The sequence below is a fragment of the Pleurodeles waltl genome, chromosome 3_1 (assembly GCF_031143425.1).
Source record: "Pleurodeles waltl isolate 20211129_DDA chromosome 3_1, aPleWal1.hap1.20221129, whole genome shotgun sequence".
Lineage (NCBI taxonomy): Eukaryota > Metazoa > Chordata > Amphibia > Caudata > Salamandridae > Pleurodeles > Pleurodeles waltl.
In genome coordinates this window covers 1495303591-1495319377 of record NC_090440.1, presented here as the reverse complement: position 1 = coordinate 1495319377, position 15787 = coordinate 1495303591, and the positions used below count along the sequence as shown (strand labels likewise).

Sequence of the window (15787 nt, the reverse complement as noted above, 5' to 3'; positions counted from 1 at the left end):
CAAAAAAAATAAAACTCAACCATTACCACAAAGTGAAAAATTAAAAAGCTAGCATCCAAAGAGTAAGGTTGTTGAAATGTGGAAAAGGCATGTTGATCACGACATGTCTGAAACGTGGCAAAAAAATGTAGTAGCAGTAAAAGAAAAGGGAATAAGAAAGAGAAATCATGCCAGAAAAATCCTGCAAGAAAACCTGGGAAAGTAAGAGATCAGTACATGGATTGCTCCTATTTGAGAAACATGTTAAAAGGCGTTATTTCATATATGGATTTACCTTCAAAATATCAGAAGGCTCTTGTCAGGCAACACCTGACTCTATACCATCTAATGAAAATATTCTTCTACAGGCTCTCTATTCCCCTCCATCCACCCACATTCCGGCCAGCTCTGAGGTTGGCTTAACTATTGTCTCTTTACTGGAGTATGTGATGGGCCAGATTCTGGAGGATCTTCAGGCAATAAAAGTATCTCAGGAGAAGGCTAGTAAGGAAACCAAGGATCAACTTAGCCAGTTAAATTCCCACTTAATCCATCTCTCTACAGGGGAATCCCAAGCAGAGCAGAGGGTTTCTGATCTGGAGGATGCTAAAAAGCAACAGGATTATGCAACATCCGAGATCCAGTCGTAACTCGAGGAATTACAATTTAAACTGCTTAGGGCTTCGCAATCGCAGATTTTTGTTTTGCAGGAGACACATTTAAAATGTCAAGGTAACCAGTCCAAACTCCCAAAATGTATCACATATGCATACTATGCATTGGCACAACACTTCTATACATGCCAATCCTTTCTCTAATCACTCAGCGCCTCAGGCTAATCTCAACTTGCCTGGTGCGGTGCGCATTTGTCCACGACGGAGCTTCGATGAATCTCTTTTGGCAGATGAAGGGTGCGTACAAAGTCTTAAGACCTGGTTCACTGAATTTTTAAAGATCAACAAAGACTCTGCTTCCTTATTCACAATTTGTGAATCAGGTAAGGATCACATAAGAGGGGAAACAATATTTTTCAAAGCTTATACAGTCAAATTAGCAAAGGAAAAGGTAAAAGAACTCCTAAAGGTGCTTAATCAAGCACAAAGAGCCCTCCAGACCTCTCATGATCCAGAGGCAGCCATAAGATTGAGTGTGGCACAGGCTAAATTATGGGATTAATCAACATACAAGCTCACAGAGATTCTTTGAAGAAAGCGAACATGTAGGTACATTTTTGTTCGGGTTTGTGAAAAATATTAAATCTAATAAAGACACTATTAAAACTATTTTTGATGAGGTATACACGTTAACCACCCTGACGATATCGAAAGTTTTTTTTTTTTATCTCACTTTTTTATCTCACTATTCAAAAATCTATACTTCCTCTCTTCCAACCAATGTCCAGCTGATGAATCAATACCTTGATGCATTGAACTTACCAATATTAGAAGAGACATCTCGGGCAAAACTTGTATCACCTATCCCACTTCTTGAAGGTAAGGAGGCAATTCTGGCCTCACCGAAGAGGAAGGATTGTAGGGAAGATGACCTCCCGGCTGAAGTCTACAAAGCAGTTGTAGGCCAATTAGCTGGGTACTTAGTTTCTCTTTTCAATAATATTCTTCAGGGGGTAGAGATTCCAGCATCTTTCGCAGGGGCCACCATTATTAGCTCTCTAAAAAAAGATAGGCCTTCTCACAAACCTGATTCTTATTGCCCGATTAGTATACTTAATTTTGATTATAAACTTTTAGCAAAGATCTTGGCACAAAGAATGGCCTTACCAGTACAAGCCTTAATTCATGAAGATCAGTGTGGTTTTCTGCCGGGTAGGCTGCTAGCGACAAACACTAACTTCCTGATTCAGGTGATTGATTATTATTCCCACAGTAACAAACCGGCAGCCATTATAATGCTGAACGCTGAGAAAGCGTTTGATCTAGTTCAATGGGAGGTGCTTTTTAGGATCCTATCAAAGTTACATTTTCCTAGACAGTTTATCCAGATACTGCAAAATCTTTATTCTAAGGCTCAAGCCAAAATGATCGTTATAGTAGGAACCTTACAAGTTCATCAAGGCATGTTTCAGGGATACCCCCCTTTCTCCGGTGCTTTTCTTACTGTTCATTGAGCCTCTAACTGTGGCACTACATGAAGATAATTCTATTCTCCCTCCTGTTCTTTAGGCGGCTAAATTGAAACTGTTTGCTGACGATATGATTCTTAAATATAAATATAAATAAAGTTTTTTTCACATCTGGGAGGATATAGGATTAATCACTAAATCGGAAGCTCTGTTTTTTAATACCATCAATGATATTCTTATTTTGGATATGTGGGCCCAGTTCAATCTCTCTCATCCCATTAGATATTTAGGTATATATTTATTGCATAATTTTTCGGATCTGTTATATTTAAACTGTATATCTACCTTTAAGAAAGCACAACAGTTACTCCAGTATTGGAACTTTCATAGATTCACATGCTTGAATCATTCCCCGTCGTCGAGATGGGAGCCCCCGGTACAAATTACACAAGTAGTGTTGAAATATATTAACAAAAGGGCCCTAGGCCTCTTCAATTTAACAGTCTGTCAGAGTCATTTTTATGAAAAGGACCAAACTTGAGCATCCACCAATCAGACGACACCACCCTCTAGAATCCTCCTGAGAGAAGCTCCAGCACCTTAGATTATCTACCGCACGTCGTGCTAAGGAGTCTCCTCAGAGCTCTGCTCTTTATTCACACCTTTTGTATTAGCTTGAACATATTTTTCTCTTCTAAAAACTTCTTTGGACTGATTGGAATTAACACCTTCAACATGCCTGACAAGGAGAAGAAGGGTTTATTCAGAAATTGCAAAACTTGTAGTAAGAAGAAACTACATTCTGAAGACCCTCATCAGGATTGTATATACTTCCTCTATCCAGACCACTCAGCCAAGGACTGTAAGGTTTGTCATACCTTTTCCTCTAAGACTCTTAAGGATAGAGAAGGCAGATTATTGATTTGGCTGCAAAAACTTAAATACAGAGATAATCCAGTCTCTGACTCTGATAGTGATGACTCTTCAATATCTAAAAAGTCATCAAAAAGGGTGAGATCAGACACAAGATCGCCTTCCAAACAATCGAGAAAATCCCACAAAAAGACTGCCTCAGGGTCTTACAAGGGCTGCAGCCCCTCTACTTCACCTCAAAAATCTTCAAGGAAAGGGGATAGATGTCATGCCAGCAATTCTGAGAGGCATAAAAAGTCATCCTCTGTACCTCCATCTGTGCCTTTCAAAAGGCCTTCATCTACTTCTACAAAAAAGGTACAGTCGACAACGAACTAATCGTCGACAAGACTGTCGGTGAGTGCTTTTTCACCACCTACGACGACTTCCACCCTTCCACCGTCGACAACAGTTCTGATGACGACATCGTCGACGACGAGTGCCCCACCGTCGATGAGAGTGGCAGCGACGACCTCATCGTCGACGAACATTTACACCTCATCATTATCGACGGCTATTATGAAGGTATCTGCTTTAACATTGTCGACGGCCTCGTTGACGGTAGATTCTTCGGTAAGGCTGTCATCGATCAAAATCTCCATGTGTTTGTCATCGCCGACTCCACCGTCAACAAAGACTATGTCTACGCCGTCGTCAATCGTCGACGACATCGTCGACGAGGGAAAAACAGCATAAAACACATGAAAGACTTACCCCAAAGCACACCTCACCTAGTAAAGTGACCTCTCTCATACCAGTTCATTTGTTAGAGGGAGATGAAGACTCGGGTCCATTTGGGACAGCCCATAGCCCATCTCTATTGAACATCAAATATCAGGACGAAGACGAATTTGATGAAACTTATGACCCTCAATTCTATGGAGAAGACCTACAATATCAAGAAGGGGCATACATTCCAACCTCTTTGCTATCTGACCTCCGAGCAATGCTGGCTGATTACAGCAGGCGTTTTCCTCCTGAAGGGGAGCAACCTCCTCCATCGCCCATCTCTGGGGTTACCACTCCATGTCAGAGACCGGCCTGTTTACCTCTAACAAATGTGGCCACACTGGATGACTTTACCTCAGGACACTGACATGTTGGAAGGTGATCACGAAGAAGGGGAGCTCCTTGACACTCATTCCGAGTGGGATGAAAACATTATTCCTGCTCCTCCTTCTCCTTCCCAATCAAAGGTGGAGTCCCCTCCAGACGACATCAGAGGATTTCATAATCTCCTGGAAAGAGCAGCTAAGCGTTTCAAAAATCTGTGCGCTCTATTCCGCTGGTCAGCTACTTATGGGAAGAAGGCCTGCTACTGTCACAGCAGTGCTGCCTCGATTGGCCAAAAAATACAAGGCACCAGACGATGCCCCAGCATGTCTAATTGGTCATCCTCATCCGGACTCAGTGGTGGCTCAGGCAGCACAGAGGAAGTCCAAGACTCCGTCTGCTCCGATTTCTGCACCTTCAGAAAAAGAAGGTAGACAGCTAGACAATATTGGGAAGAGGTTCTCCTTGATGGCTAGCCTAGTGATAAGAGCTGCTAACTCACTAGCGGTGTTAGCCAGGTTTCACAGACAGCTATGGGCAGGCATCGCTCCACATATTGACCAGTTGCCGTAGGACGGAAGATCAGAGGCAAAGAAGACGTTGCAAGAAGGTCAGCGCACGTCAACGGAACTCATAGACTGTGCAATGGACATAGCCACGACTGCATTTCGACAGCTCGCAGGTGTGGCTGTATTTAGGACACAAGGTTGGCTAAAGGCTACATCATTGCGGCCTGAGGTACAGAATAAGATTTTAGACCTACCTTTCCATGGCCAGGCATTATTTGGTAAACACATTGACAAGGCCTTACAATCTATCAAATCCGACACTGATAACAGCAAGATCATTAGGGACTCTCCAGTTTTGTAAGCCTTCCTTTCGAGCTACAGGACGTGGACAGCCTTCATATAGAGGAGGATTTCAGCAATATAGATATTCAACCTATCCTTCTTCCTCTCAACAGTTCCGTCAATATTACCCACAAAGGCAACCACTGCAAGCAGCTTATGGTAGATCTAGCAATAGGGGACGCTCAACTCACCCTGCTAAAGACTCGGCTCTTAGAGCCTGATACATCCAAGGCGCCGGCTACACCCAACTCTCCTCCTCTGGTTCTAGGCGGAAGGATATCCCTATTCCTCAAGCAATGGCAAGTCATCACATCAGACAAGTGGGTCCTCCAATTAGTGAAACAGGGCCACACTCTGGAGTTTATCCAACTGCCTCCCTCCAATCCTCCTCGCAGGACTCCTCCAAGGTACCCAGAACAACTCAAGAAGGAGATCAACAAGATGCTCCTCAAAGGAGCTATAGAGAAGGTACCTCGGTTACAGCGAGGAAGAGGGTTTTATGCCAGGTTCTTTCTCATTTGCAAGAAGTGAAAAGATTGGAGGCTGATCCTCGACCTAAGGGAACTAAACATCTACTTAAAAAAGCAGTTGTTCTGCATGATGAGCCTGCAGGATGTCCTCCTGCGTCTGAACCAGGGGGATTTCATGTCTACACTAGACCTTAAAGATGCATATTTCCACATTCCCATCCACCCTACCCACAGACAGTACCTGAGATTCATGGTAGCCGGAAGCCATTTTCAATATCGTGTCCTCCCTTTTGGCCTAAAGTCAGCTCCCAGGATATTCACAAAATGCCTAGCGTCAATTGCAGCTTTCCTCAGGAGGAGAAAACACCAGATATTTCCATATCTCGGCGATTGGCTGATAAAGGCAAGCACCTACGCAGGAGCGCGCAGATCAAAAAGAAGGTGCGTTTCCATGCTAAGCAGTTTAGGCCTCACCATAAACTGGGAGAAGTCCAAACCTTTGCCAGCACGCAGTATCACCTTTTTAGGGGCAAACCTGGACACGCAATTGTAAAGAGACAACAGAAGTTACTGACACTAGCTAAGTCAATACAGGGAAGAAGCTGCGTTTCTGTTTGCCTGTTCAAATCCCTGTTGGGCATGATGTCATCATGCATACCTCTGGTTCCTGTCTGAAGACTAAAAATGTGACCGCTACAGGAGCAACTCAACTGTCAATGGCTCCAGGTTTCGGGAAGCTTCGAAGATCGAATAAACATAACCCCAGCAATTGCCAAAGCCCTGACATGGTGGTCTCAAAAGCATAATTTGTCCATCGGCCTTTCCTTTCTACATCGCCCAGCTTCGTGGACCATCACTACAGACGCATCTCTGGAGGGCTGGGGAGCCGAGTTGCAGGATCTTCAGGTAAGTGGCAAGTGGCCATTAGAGTTGAGAGGGATGCACATCAATCTGCTAGAGTTCGGAGCAGTTTATCTCGCTTTGCAGGCTTTTCTACCAAAAAATAGCAGGATCAGACGTAGTAATAAGAACAGACAACATGACTACGATGCATTACCTCAACAAACAAGGAGGCTCAAGATCTCTCTCCCTCTCCAAGGAAGCCCAAAGAATTTGGAATTGGGCCTCGCAGCAGGGCATCAGACTCACAGCGGTGCATTTGCCGGAGATAGAGAATAAGATAGCGAACTCGCTCAGCAGGCAAAGATCGAGCTGCAACGAGTGGGAGCTGGACCAGTCCACAGTGGATTACATCTTTTCCCAGTGGGGAACACCAACAATAGACCTGTTCGCCAACAAGTGGAATGCAAAATGGCAGTACCTTTCAAGCTGGCATCACCATAGGGATCTTGGGGGAATCCGTTTTCCATAGTTTGGTCAGACATCTTTGCTTGCGCCTTTCCCCCAATTCCATTGATCCCAAGAGTCCTCACGAAGATGAAGGCAGAGCCATGCATCCTGATATTGATAGCTCCTTACTGACCTCGCCAACACTGGTTTGCGGAGCTTCTTTTTCTATCAATGAAGCCTCACATTCCATTGAAACCGTCTCAAATATCGCACCGGATCCTCAGTCGATGCAATTGTCAGCATGGCTCCTGGGCAAAGGGAGTTTGCACATTTGAATATCCCACAGGAATGTAGGGACATTTTGTCCAGAGCTAGAGCGGATAGCACTAATAAGGCTTACTCTTGCAAATGGAAAAGATTTTGGTGGTCATTCTAACCCTGGCGGTAAAAACCGCCAGGGCGAATGACCGCGGTAGCACCGCCAACAGGCTGGCGGTGCACCGCTGGGCATTCTGACCGCGGCGGTTCAGCCGGGCCAGAAACGGAAACTTCCCGCTGCCCTCGAGAATCCTCCATGGCGGCGGAGCGCGCTCCGCCGCCATGGGGATTCTGACACCCCCTACCGCCATCCTGTTCCTGGCGGGTCTCCTGCCAGGAACAGGATGGCGGTAGGGGGTGCTGCGGGGCCCTGGGGGCCCCACAAAGTATTTCAGTGTCTGCTATGCAGACACTGAAATACGCGACGGGTGCTACTGCACCCGTCGCACCTTCCCACTCCACCGGCTCAATTCTGAGCCGGCGTCCTCGTGGGAAGGCTGTTTCCCACTGGGCTGGCGGGCGGCCTTTTGGCGGTCGCCCGCCAGCCCAGTGGGAAACCCAGAATGACCGCCGCGGTCTTTCGACCGCGGTACGGTCTTCTGGCGGCTCCCGCCGCCCGCCAATATCAGAATCACTCCCCTTGTGTCTGGTGTCTTCAGCGGCAAATTGATCCACTGTCCTCACCGCCTGAACAAATATTGCCGTATTTATTGCATTTAGCGCAATCAGGCCTGGCGCATTCCTCCATAAAGGTGCATCTGGCAGCAATAGCATCATACAGGCGCTCAGACTCTTCACCCTCGCTGTATTCCTCTTGTTTAATTAAACGGTTTTTGAAAGGACTTTTCAGGGTCTTTCCTCCATTCAGACCTCCTCCTCCCACGTGGAACCTGAATATTGTTTTAGCACAGTTGATGAAGTATCCGTTTGAACCGATTTATCGAGCCGCTCTGAAATTACTTTCTTGGAAGGTTGCTTTACTTGTGGCTCTCACATCAGCCAGACGGGTCAGTGAGGTACAGGCACTCTCCATACAAGAGCCATTCTTACAGATTAAACAAGGCAGACTATGGCTGCGCACAAACCCGCATTTCATCCCGAAGGTCCCTTCGGACTTCCACATCAACGAGCCCTTAGTTTTCAAAACCTTTTTTTCCACATCCATCTACTCCTGCGGAAAGAGCATTACACTCCTTAGACATTAAGAGATGTGTTCAATTCTTCTTGGTCAGGACTAAGGGGGTCATTCCTAGATTGGCGGGCAGCGGTCGCCGCCCGCCAAGCAGGAACCGCCAGAAGACCGTACCGCGGTCAAAAGACCGCAGCGGTCATTCTGAGTTTCCCGCTGGGCTGGCGGGCGACCGCCAGAAGGCCACCCGCCCGCCCAGCGGGAAACCCCCTTCCACGAGGATGCCGGCTCCGAATGGAGCCGGCGGAGTCGAAGGGGTGCGACGGGTGCAGTTGCACCCGTCGCGATTTTCAGTGTCTGCCACGCAGACACTGAAAATCTATGTGGGGCCCTGTTAGGTGGCCCCACGACACCCGTTCCCGCCAGCCAGGTTCTGGCGGTGAATACTGCCAGAACCAGGCTGGCGGGAAGGGGGTCAGAATCCCCATGGTGGCGCTGCTTGCAGTGCTGCCGTGGAGGATTCCCTGGGGCAGCGGGAAGCCGGCGGGAAACCGCCGGCTTCCCTTTTCTGACCGCGGCTTTACCGCCGCGGTCAGAATGCCCCCGGAAGCACCGCCAGCCTGTTGGCGGTGCTTCCTCCGTCACCTACCCTGGCGGTCATAGACCGCCAGGGTAGGAATGTCCCCCTAAGTCCTTTCACCGCTCTAATCAATTGTTCGTAGCTTACAGTGCACCCAGGCGAGGCCAACCACTCTCCAAGCAGAGTATATCCAGATGGATTGCCTCAGCCATTCGATTCTGCCATCAAGCAGCGGGTAAACCTCCGCATTCATCAGTCCGTGCTCATTCTACGCAGGCAGTTTCTTCCTCAGCAGCGCTGTTTGCGGGGTTTCCCTGCAAGACATTTGCAGCGCAGCAACATGGAAGAGCTGCCATACATTTACAAGACATTACTGCTTGGAATCACTATCTCAAGGAGAGGTAGCAGTGGGCCAAGCAGTCCTCAGGAACCTCTTCATGTGAAGGTGAGCCATCTCTTTCATCCCTCCATCCTAGATTAGGTATGCACATTGTTTATGTCTGTTATGTTCGGCTACAGATTCAATGCTTTTCATGTTTTAAAAAAAAAAAGGAAATAGAGAAAAGTGAAGAGAAGTAAAGATGGGGTTATATACTTATATATATATATATATATATGAGAAAACAAACTGGTCCTGCTTCTGGCGCGCTCTTTCATGTTGGTGCAGGTGTGAGGAATGGACCATTTCCTCTCATGAATCCAAAAACAAACAGTTGCAAGCAACTTCACCACCGCACTCCAGGAGGAAATTATTCCTTTTTATTGCAGTCAGGATTAAATCACCATCCTTCACCACTGACGCGTTTCGACCTACTGGTCTTGATCACAGTAACTTAGTCCTATCTCCATGTCCCCTATTTTTAGTGTCTCTCCTATGACCCCTATTGATGCATTGTGGGACATGTAGTCTATTAAAAATAAATTAAATGTTGTACATTATAAACCAAGCTCCCCACCACCACAGAACGTGCCCTACGCTACACAAATTGTCTAAATGAATATGTGCAAAGAATATCACTATTCACAACAAAAATTATGTCCATTTCTATTTTGTTGGTACTATTAACCTTGCTTAATACAATTACCTCTGTGGTTGCTCTATGTACCTGATAATAGATTGGTGCACTTATCTATTATTGTTTTCATACTTTCTCATATACCGCCTAAATTTACCTCATTTTCTCCTTGATATTTATCTATAAATATCCTCTATCCACACATCCACAGGTAATCTTATCTAATAACTGTTAGCAAGAGCGTTATATATCCTCAACCTACAGATGATAATGTAATTCTTCATCCCCATTCAGACCCCTCGGGCTTTTGGTTTTGAGCTGTATTATGAACCGTGACTCCAAACGTCTCAGTTGTAACTCTCTATCTCCTCCCCTTTCATTGCTCTCTACACTCGCAATACCAAAAAATCTCATGTCTGTCCATTTAGCTCCATCATGAGTCATAAGGTGTTTTGCAATAGCATAGGTTGTATCCTTATTTTGCACGGCTCTAATGTATATATATATACACATATGTTTTATTTATGCAGGTGTTTTGTTACATACATGGTTACAATGGTACAATGTGTATAAGTACTGCTCGCTACTCTGATTCAAGCATGTGAATCTATGAAAGTTCCTATACTGGAGTAAGAAAATTAGTTACTTACCTGTAACTGTAGTTTGCCAGTATTGGAATCTTTCATAGATTCTGATGCGACCCACCCACCTCCCCGGAGAAGCTCACTTTTACTTTCCTCTCTCTCTCTCTCTCTCTCTCTTTTTCCTCTCTTTAACGCACTTGTTCTTGGAAAATCTGAGGTGCTGGAGCTTCTCTCAGGAGGATTCTAGAGGGTGGTGTCGTCTGATTGGTGGATGCTCAAGTTTGGTCCTTTTCCTAAAAATGACTCTGATAGACTGTTAAATTGAAGAAGCCTAGGGCCACTTTGTTAATATATTTCAACACTACTTGTGTAATTTGTACCTGGGGCTCCCATCTCGACGACAGGGAATGATTCAAGCATGTGAATCTATGAAAGATTTCAATACTGGAGAACTACAGTTACAGGTAAGTAACTAATATTCTTATTACAGAAATGGCAAGCTTCTTCACTGTCAATTATTGGACGTGTGGCATTGGTCAAGATTATGATCCTTCCTCTTTTTTTGTTTGTCTTTTCTAGTGTAATTATGAAAATCCCTAAAAAATTATTCAAAGATATGATATATATATTTTTTTTATGTGCCAACAGAAAACCACAGGCGCAGCTTGAAATCTTATCCCTTTCTGTCGAAGCTGGAGGGTCATCCCTACCACATTTTAGTATGTATTCTGAAGCTGTTCTTACGGACTGGGGCACTAGAGCTTCTTTATCTCCTAATCTCAACTTTTACTTGAAATATATGCTAAAAGAGTACAGCTTTCAGCTTGCACCATTTCTTAAGTTTCAGCGACAGCCCAAACGTACTCGATACAAAGTTCCTACTTCACTCTGTGTTAGGCTCTTACAATGTCTGGAGAAATATCAAGTTCCCAGTTCTCATCCAGCAGTATCGCTTGTTGACTCAGGGATGATGGGGTTAAAATTGATTGCATCCCATGTTAATCAATGGGTAAAACTGGGAGATTCTTAGATTTTTTAATTGGTAACCACATTAAGACCTGGGAACAGTGCCATTGTGGAATACCTATTCCAGATATTCTTAGATTTTCCTACATTCAGATTTTGCATTTTTGGATTCCACGCATTCCAATAGTTGACTTAGGGCCAGATGTAGGTAGAAAGCAAATTGCGAGTTGCAAATTGCGAGTCCTTCCGACTCGCAATTTGCAACTCGCAATTTGCTATGCAGAAAGGTGTCTCAGACACCTTCTGCGACTCGCTATGGGGTTGCAAAGACCCACCTCATAAATATTCATGAGGTGAGTCGCAGTTTGCGATCCCGTAGTGAGTCTAGGCACTCACGGGGATGGTGGCCTGCTGGAGACAGCAGACCACCATGTCCGTGACTGCTTTTAAATAAGCAAACGAGCTGCACATAGAAAAAAATACCGAAACCTTTTGTTTCGTTTTTTTTTCAGAGTAGGCAGTGGTCCATAGGACTTTTGTGATCATTCACAAAGGGGAAGGAGTCCGTTTGCGAATGAGTTACCATCCACTTCAAGTGGATGGCAACTGCGAGTTGATTTGCGAATGCTTTCGCGTTCGCAAATCAACTTACATCGCGGTGTGAGTCGCAAATAGGAAGGGAACACCCCTTCCTATTTGCGAGTCGGAAACACATTTTGCGAGTCGGTTCCGACTCGCAAAATGTGTTTCTGCATCGCGTGCGGGCATTAGCGCCTCGCAAACAGTGTTTTACGCTGTTTGCGAGGCGCTAATGCCTTGCTACATCTGGCCCTTATCTCCTCCTTTAATTTCTTAGGCATTTTATGGGAACCAGAAGGGGATAGGCAATTGGCACTGGTTCCTGAGCTCCCAGGGAGCATTGTGAATAGTCCACCGGGTGCAAAATAGATTTACAAATGTGCGGGAACCAAAATAGTATATCTTATAAGGCAATAAGGGGTGCACATTTCAAGAGAATGGCTTTTTTTTTCAAAATGTATGTTATATTTCACTCCAGCACAAATCAAAAAAGCATACCCGACCACTTCAGGTTTCGGTCCACGATGCAATAATACACAGGGGGACTGGTTTAATTTTTGTGTTTTACCTGTCCCAAGCCCAGTGGATCAGCTTGGAGGTGCGGGTTGTACTCATTACTGATGCCAAGGGACCCCTGTTTGGCACCTCTTGTCACTCTGAGTTAACTATTAGGGTGAAACAGATTTTATTTATAGCATCGCTGATTGCCAAATCTCTATAAATCTCTTTTTCAAGCCTGGAAATTGCCTATTCCGCCATCATATATGGATTGTAAGGTGAAAATGAAAGTTGTGCACTTCAAGGAAAAACTTTATGCGTAATGAATAGGTGCAGTTCGTAAGTTTTAGGGCATTGATTCCCGAAATATAACATTCGGATATGGTACTATAGGATGCTAAAATGAGCGCTGTTAGGTGTTTTCTGCTTTATAAGAGATCAAGGGCCAGATGTATCATCACGGCCCTTTGCGATTCGGTAATAGCGATTTTTAAGAAATCGCTATTATCAACTCGCAAGGGGCCATGTATCACATTTGCGATTCGGTAATAGCAATTTCTTAAAAATCGCTAATGCTATTACCGAATCGGAAATTGCGATACCGGCCCCATCCGCAGCTATGGGCCTGTTGGCCCATAGCTGCGAATTTTTTGCATTTCCAAAATTGCAATTTCTGAACCAGAAATCGCAATTTTGGAAATGCAAATCCCCAGGGTGCTGGGGGCCTGTGACCCCCTCTGCTGCACCCCAAAAATGTTTTGGGGGACATGTAAGGTGCACACATGCAAAAAGGGCATGTGTGCATTACATGTTCAATTTGAAAATGCATTTTTAATGCATTTTTAAATTTTGCACCAGGTTACCACCTGGTTGCAGTCCATGGTATTTTGCAATTGCAAAATGCCATTCTGCGAAAAATCGCAATTTGTGATTTTTTGCAGCATAGCCTTGCGACCTGGATTTTGCAAATCGCAAATTGTGATTCGCAATATCCAGGTCGCAACGCAAGAAATCGCAATTTTAGCGATTTCTACTTTGTGGTCTTTGAATGCATTCCATGCATTGCAGACCACTATTTTGCACTCGCAAACGGCCGAATTTACCGATTCGCACCGTTTGCGAGTGCAAAATATTTTCATTCATCTGGCCCTAAATGTCAGTCTGGATAAAAATTCCGAAAAATTGTTGCTAATGTTGTACAGTTGTAAGGGATTTTCCCTGTCTTCTATTTTCTTTGTAAGTCTGTTTCAGCTACCCAATAGCTACCTGTCAATATTTATTAAATGTTTCATTCTGTTTAACTAAGTCTATTTAATTTACCTGACTAACCAAATAAAAACTTCAAATATTGGTGACATAGCTTATTCAGCAATCCTTGTCACATATTTTTTTGTAATGACATAAGGGCCAGATTTAAGAAAAGGGCAGCGCCACCTTTCTTGGGCCCCATAGCCCCCCTCTAACTCCACCATGGCGGTAGTTAGGGAACTAGCGTCAGACGTTTTGACGCTGATTCGGAGCTTTGCAAATATTGACGCTAATCCTGCAAAACCCATTGAGGACAATTGTAAACAATTGTGTGCCTCCTTTTAATGCCTACTTTGAGTAGGTGTAAAAAGTGCCCCAAAAATGACGCAAATAAATCAAGTAGAGGGAACAACCCCTTTGCATACACCATGCCTGGTTCAGGCATAATGTAGTGCAAAAGTTTACAAAGGTGCGCAATGCACGCATTGTGCACTTTGTAAATTTGTTGTGGCTATTTTGTCCTTGTTGGGCCACATTAGCATAGCGCAATGATGCTAATGTGGTGCAAGGAGGCACAAGGGGCTCTTAAATCTGGCCCTAAGTATTAGTACAGAAGCAAGTTGCTTATATAGAAAATTATGTGCATCGGTTTTCTACACTTAATCAGCCCTTCCAGTTGTCACTTATCAAGTTAAACACACTCAATCACAATAGTTTGTCCACATCGCCAGACATTGTCACGCAAAGTAAAGTGCTCATTACTTGCTCAGTCTTATCTTTCAGGACACTTACAAGTCGACATAAACATGCCAGATGCATCTTGTGGGTTAAATTAATCTTAAAACCGGTGTGTGTTAGCCTTTAGCTGCTGCCTAGCGATCAGGAAGAGCTGGTTGCCATGGTTACAGACAGGAAATCTAACTCACGCACAGAGAGTAAAGAGTCACCCAAGGTTTTACTTTCTTAGCCGAAAGTGAGAAGAAACAGAAGGTCTGTGTAGCAATGCACTGTTTGCAGAAGGACATTTCATGTGTGTGTATTGTTCTGCCACCATACCCTTTGCGGTGCTTTTGTGTGATCCCTGCATATTCATACTCTTGACTATTATAACATAAGTAAAACAGGCCAGAAAGTCCCAGAATTAAAAAAAACATCAGTGATCTTAGAAAACAAATGTAAGTTAATGACCTTTTTATAAGTACCCTGTTTAATTAACTGCTAATTAACAGCTGAAAACTTCAGATACTGATGGCACAGCTTTCCTGCCATATTGTCTTAGATTTATTTGTATTTAGTTATGTATTTAGTACTGAAGCCAGTTGCTTAAATATAAAACGGTGGGCATCTATGATCAAAACTCAATAGTTATCTTTTAGTCAGAACTGCAATTGACAACCCTTTTATTTTGTTTTTAAATTACTTTGGCAATGTAATTTCAACAAGTTTCATGCAGATTCATCGGTGGGGTAAGCTAACACAGGGGTATAAAAGCAGAATTTGCCTTCTAGCTTCCATTGGACTTGTTTGCCTGCCTTCAGAAAAAACATTGAAAGGAATTACAACAAACTCTACACGAAACTCCAGTGTTACATAAGTGTGTGCTGGATTGTTTTCATCCTTAGCAGGAATCAATGCTGATCGAGGTCAGTGGATCTTTGGACCCTGCTAAGAGTGTGGTAGAACCATTAACACCATTTGCAATACAAACCAATCATGTCACACAGTATGACCCACAAGACAATACAAGGAGAAAGACAGTCAGGAATAAGGCAATGGAGTTTTATTACAAGCTCAAAGTCATGTAAACAATTTTCAAAACAAAATCATAAGTCTCATCGGGCCATCGTATAGGGACAAAGCAGAGAGGAATGTACTGCTCTAATGGACTCAGCAAGGCATCTGTTCAGGAGAAGAGGGAATCTGAAAAGTCTGAAGAAGATCTTCTTTCCTAAGGCCCACTAGTCAATGCCATATTCAAGTTCATACGGCAACCTGACTCATTCTGAGAGACAGTCCACATTATGTTGGAGGGGCATCATCCAGTAACAATTGATCACAAGTATCCAGGTTGAAACATCAGGACATACTCCCAGATCTGTCATGAGAACCTCATCCATCTGTGTAACTCCACAGGAGTTTGATACAATTGTATAATTTTCAGTCCACAGTTTCAGGATATTCCACATTCAAGGACACTACTTCACCTTTCTCAATGTCTAAAACAATAGGGG

General features: G+C 44.2%; 1 protein-coding gene across 1 annotated transcript in view; it reads left to right on the top strand.

The window, feature by feature from the left end:
* LRP1B (LDL receptor related protein 1B) overlaps positions 1–15787 on the top strand; it is a 4500992-nt gene that overhangs the window by 2765887 nt on the left and 1719318 nt on the right. The window lies entirely within an intron of this gene.